The sequence below is a fragment of the Papaver somniferum genome, unplaced genomic scaffold (assembly GCF_003573695.1).
Source record: "Papaver somniferum cultivar HN1 unplaced genomic scaffold, ASM357369v1 unplaced-scaffold_32, whole genome shotgun sequence".
NCBI classification, from domain to species: domain Eukaryota; kingdom Viridiplantae; phylum Streptophyta; class Magnoliopsida; order Ranunculales; family Papaveraceae; genus Papaver; species Papaver somniferum.
The window spans coordinates 2,490,781-2,496,696 of NW_020643262.1; the positions used below are offsets into that span (position 1 = coordinate 2,490,781).

Below are 5,916 nucleotides of genomic sequence, written 5' to 3' on the forward strand. Positions count from 1 at the left end.
TGCACGTCTTCCTTGCAGAACTCACATACATGAGACATCAATCATGTTACATGGGGGGGTGGGGGGGGTACTCATTAGAGTTTTAGTCCGGTGGCCTACAGTACGTGCGTTGTAACATTACATCCACGATGAGAAATATGAGTATGTCATGCTGGCAGTTGAAGGATTTTGCAAAGTAGTGGATGGAAAATCAACCAAGTGTCTCACGCAATGTGAAACTGGTTCAACCAAGATTTGCCACTTCCCCATTATTCCACTCCTCCTCAACCGCCACTGATGGGTATCGTAGGCTCAACAGATCAATAATCTTATTTCTACACAATTAACTGGTAATATAATGGAAATAAGGATCGTTCCCCCGAAGAGCAGTGAGTTTTAGTTTTCATATTGTCACAAGGAGGGGTGGGGGGGGGGGGGGGGGGTTGTTTTAGATTGTGAACAAAATAAAAAATCAAAGCAAATAAAATTGTATTGTAATCAATATAGAGAGATATGATCGAGGAATCCTTCTTCGTATATAAACAGTCAATGAGTAAATATATTCATCTATTCGTCATTAATCATAGATTATCATCAACCGTAGAAAAGCAGCTAGAGCAGTGCTATTCTCTAAAGTCCTTTGGTCGCTGGGTACCGAAGCACTTCAATACCAGATTTTATTCATCCAAACCACCAAGTAGTAGCGCACTAAAATCATATGAATTATGCACTTATCAAATTCCCCCACACTTAGCTTTTGCTAGTCCTCGAGCAAACTAAATAAAACTAATCCTAAAAGCAACAAATCCATCTCGTTGAGAAAACGGTTACACTTAGCATGTATAACAAGCCTTAAACCCCTAGGTGTTCCTAGTGGACGAGTTATAGTCTCGTGAGGGATTACAAGAGGTATATCCACAAAATCTACTCCAATTTCTCGCCTTGGAAGAACCACTAAGGTTAGACACAAAGTAGAAGCCAAATAATTAGCTTGCATATGTTCTTTATCTGCAAAAATCCCACATACATTCCAATCATCACACATAAGCAATTACTTACGTGAGACATTCAACCTGACTGCAAAACTCTACTAAGATAGTCATTGTACTTTTTGCAACATTTGTCACAACACTCGCATACTGAAATCACATGGATAGATAAGAGAATGGAAATAGAAAAGTGAAGTGTGCAAATGTTGACTTAAGTGAAAGATGTTACCCACAATGCTTGTATGAATGTCGTCAAAGGATTCATATTTATAGCGCAATAGTTGAGAGAAGCACCCATTTAACTCGACCAAGTGATTAGATACTCTAAGCGCATGTTCCTTTTCAGCAAGTACATGATAGTTTCCTTGGAACCTGCGTTCCACGCTTGCTTAGGCGACGGAGGAAGGGACAACGTTTCACACATACTGCTATCCAGGTGTCGAGAACCTCATCAATAGTCTTTTTGACTTGCTATATAATGATGATATGGTTTTTTTTCATCGACTATGATTAGTATGAAATTCCGGACTTATCATTTATTAGTGTCGATAAATGAAGAGGAGCCTTATTTATTTATTTTTATTTTTTTTCTTTTCGGCTCACTCTTTATGAGTGTAGGACAATTGTCTTATGGGTCTTTTATATACTCAACTAATGATTACCTTGCTACAACATCCACGGCAGTATCAGGATCCAACCAAATCACTTTAGAGAAACATATAACTGCAAAAATAAAAAGAAAGTGATTCAATAATGATTAATTGTGAAGATGACTCTTCCAAACGACTACCATAGCTTAGTTTCGCATTCAATTATGAACGTATATATTTAAAGATTGAAATAAATGGAACTTAATCTATAGCTGGAAGAACTGTTTCAACCTTAAAAAGGTTTAGAGTGTCATCATAAATAGCTCATAATTAACTCCAAAAGATGAAGTCTCAAGAATGAAATAAATCAAAGAGTATTATTATTTATGTGCATATGCATATAGTATAACACTAAATGCTCCCCCACACTTAAACTCAACATTGTCCTCAATGTTCAAAAATCGAAAATTCTGATTTCTGACATAACATCCCTGAAAAACTCAAAAACTGTACCAATGGGTAGGGAACTAGGAAGAACATCCTCAATGAAAGTTGTTCGCTTATATCTTTTATATAAGTTTTCAAAAGGGCACAGTGTTTCGATAAATGGTCTGACTGTTATAGCCTCCAGACTGACTGACATGCAATCTGAAAAAGTTCTGGAAAAGTACCGAAACTCAAATTTCCAGGCTTATCTCTCCAAATTAACAGACTCTGAATTTAGATTTTCTTTTTGGAAAAGAAAAGTGCGTCTGTCCTATTTAAAATTTGGGGTCAACCACTCAAATCGGACTCCGTATGAAGTCTCTAGAGCTATTTTCGTGACAAGTGCGCAGTCAGAATTTTCTGAGGAGAATTCGTCAAAACTTTCAAGATATGATATGCAAAACTAAGAAAATTAAAAACAAAAGGGATAGAGATACAAAACCGATGGGTTGCCTCCCATTTAGCGCTTAGTTTAATGATGCTACTCCTCCAGAGGGAGTGAATCCTGAAGTTCAATTACGTCTACGTTCTCTGTAGGAAAAATTTCGTAATATGGCTTCGATCTATGGCCGTTGACTTTAAAAGTTGTCCCTGTAGTGAGACTAGTAATTCAACTGTACCTTAAGGAAAAACATTAGTAACAACAAACGGTGCACCCCATCGGGACCTTAACTTTCCAGGAAATAACTTAAGACGAGAATTAAATAAAAGAACTTTTTGACCCAGAACAAAACTCTTCCGAGAAATCATCTTGTCATGGAAAAGTTTTGTATTTTCCTTATATATACGAGAACTCTCGTAAGCATCATTACGTATCTCCTCTAGCTCATTAAGTTGTAACTTCCTTTGTTTCCCCGTATTATCATAAGTGAAAACTACTACCAGACCATTCTTCATTTTTTTTCCATTGAGAAACCCACGGCCAAAAAAGTACAAGCGCACACCCATTTTTTAAGAAAAAATTAGTCCCAAACCCATATTTTCTGAAATTGCGCTATTTTGTGTTTTCTTAGAGATCGACTTCATTTTTAGGTTTTATGGTAGGCTTTATTTTTTATGATGAATTAAAATTAGGGTTCTAGTCAAATTCAACAGATAAGTGGTGCTGGATTCGAATTACCATCAAGCTACAAGATCAGTGAAACACAAACTAGGGTTTGTTTCGGATTTAATCGACTGAATGATGACATCGAGAATAAGAAAATTTGGTTTCATGAAGCTGAAACGAACAGAAGAACTTGATTGTTGTTGAATAAGAGATGGGTTCGATCTGTGATATGATGAAGATGTTGTTACCATGATAATTATCAAGGGAAAGAATGGGTTTTTAAAGATGAAGATGGAGATGGAGATGGATGTGATGTTTCTGATAGATATGGTTGATGGGTCTGAGATGGAAGTAAATCTGATGAGCTCTTCTTTATGCCTTCTAATTCAGGACATTGCAGGAATAATGGATCCTGATTTGATTGGAAAATACGATGAGGTGCAAATGGAAAGAATGGTTATAGCAGTGACCCTTTGTAAACAAGAACAGCTCGATTACGACCAGAGATGAGTCAGGTAATTCTATTCCATACGAGTTATTTCCCTCACTGCAAGAGATCGTACGCGTCTAGGTAGATGGACATGATATGTCTGAGAACATGGAAGGATAATCATAGATGTGCTAGAAGAGGTGATTTGGTAAATGACGTTGATAGAAAGGATTTATGTTCCTGGAAGCTGCTAGGAGAGAGAAATGGAATCGATGTCCTTGCAGCCGGTATGTGGAACGTAAACGTGGTTGTGCCCTCATGACGTGCAGGTACATACATCAACATGTTTTCCCCTCCCATTAGTTCTTAAAATTTTTATGATTTTAGTCATAATATTTTTCCCTAATTATAATTTCTAAATTGCAGATGTAAAGCAACATTGTTACCGGTGTTGGATGTAAGAACTGTATATGCAAACTAAAAGCAGGCTGTTGTTGCAGAATGGTTATAAATATTTTATTGTGCTATGCATTTTTGGGTTTTGTTTGTATGGTTTTTTACATGGTTCTCTTGGGAATTAAGACTCATAGGAGCTGATGATGAGATTCTTGAGGTGATTACATTAAATCTACAATGGATTTCCAAACTGCTATCGAGGAGACTCTGTCGGATCTTTTACTCCGGCGATCAACTGATTTAGGTGAGCCGACATCAAGTCACACACACAGGGTGTTTGTAAAAATGCCTGAATCACTAGCTTTTCTCATGTGGTACAAAAGACGCTTCCACAAGAGGGTATGTAAACTGACACTTTGATTGGTTTGTATTTCAGTATCTCATTACTGTTGACAACAACAGAAGCATCAATTGTAGATAGTGTTAATGCAAAAAGCTCAACATCAAGTTGAGTGCCACAAATGAGTGCGGCTCTATGTCAAGTTTCCTTTGATTTTCATATTTTATTTGATTTTTCATGAGCTTTGCGGAGGAATGACAAATTCAATTTTCATTTCACAAGTGTTTTCTTTGTTGTAGTGGCTGCATAATCTATTATGCATCTATAAAAATTGTTGAATAATTTGTTATACAATTATGAAGATGGATGCATAACCTGTTATGCATCTACAAAAATTAATGCATAACAGAAAATGATTGCATAATACGTTATGCAGCTAATTTTTCTTAATATTGAAACCAACAAAAAATAAGGTTGCATAACTTGTCATGCACATTATCCGGCATCTTTGTTATTTTGTGTGAAATTGAAAATTGATGCATAATACATCGTGCAGTCGAGAAAATGGATGCATAACCTGATATCCATCCCAAATACGGCTGCATAATGCATTATGCATCGAGAAAATTGTTGCATAATCTTTTATGCATCGAGAAAATTGATCAGGTTATCCTTAAATATGGCTGCATAACCAATTATACATCAATTTTTTTATGTACGCACTAAAATCAACGAAAACAGTGGCTACCTAACTTGTTATAGATGCGTAACTTTGTTATGCAGACGCTAAATTTGTTATACAGTCGAGAAAATGGTTGCATAATTCGCTATGCGTCTGCAGAATGTGTTATGCATCTTTTTTGGTGGCTGCATAATGGTTATGTAGTCAGTTTTCGAAATTTTGCCTAAAATGATGATCACCTCCGATTTTTTCGTGAAAAAAAAATTGATATTGTTGTTTGTACTCGTTGCACAGCTCTCTTAAAAAGATTTCCAACGATATAAAATTTGTAAAATTCCAAGGCGCGGATTTTTAGATATGTTATATCCAAGTTGCGTTGCCAATTATACCCCTGATGCATAACCCGTCATGCGGATGCATAATTCGTCATGCATACATTTTTAATAATTTCATATAATTATGGGTGTCACAGAAATAATTGTGGGTGTCACGGTACCTAAAATTAATTGTGGGCCTGACAATGAGAATATTATTTTTTTGGGGTCGGCGCCTAATTTTCCTTGTCATAATCCATGTTGCACATCTTTATCGCCCAATATGCCTTGTGTTCAAGTTCAACCGGAAGATGACAAGCTTTTCCATAAACCAACCGATATGGAGATATACCAATCGGTGTTTTGTACGCCGTTTTATATGCCCAAAGTGCATCGTTAAGCCTATAACTCCAATCTTTCCGTGTAATGTTCACGGTTTTCTCAAGAATGAATTTAATCTCACGGTTTGAGATTTCGGCTTGCCCACTGGTTTGTGGGTGATATGGCGTACCAACCTTGTGTGTTATGTTGTACTTCTTGAGTAGAGCATGGAATGATCTCTGAAAATGTGATCCTCCGTCACTGATAACCACTCTTGGTGTACCATGTCTAGAAAAAATATATTCCTTCACAAACTCACAAACAACTTGAGAATCATTAGT

The 5,916-nt window shown here is 36.5% G+C and overlaps 1 long non-coding RNA gene across 1 annotated transcript; it reads left to right on the forward strand.

The window, feature by feature from the left end:
* The first annotated feature begins 2,981 nt into the window (after nucleotides 1-2,981).
* On the forward strand, nucleotides 2,982-4,647 carry LOC113341931. Its single transcript, XR_003356233.1, has 2 exons — nucleotides 2,982-3,851; nucleotides 3,949-4,647. It is a non-coding gene; the product is annotated as an uncharacterized LOC113341931 (long non-coding RNA).
* Nucleotides 4,648-5,916: the final 1,269 nt, after the last annotated feature.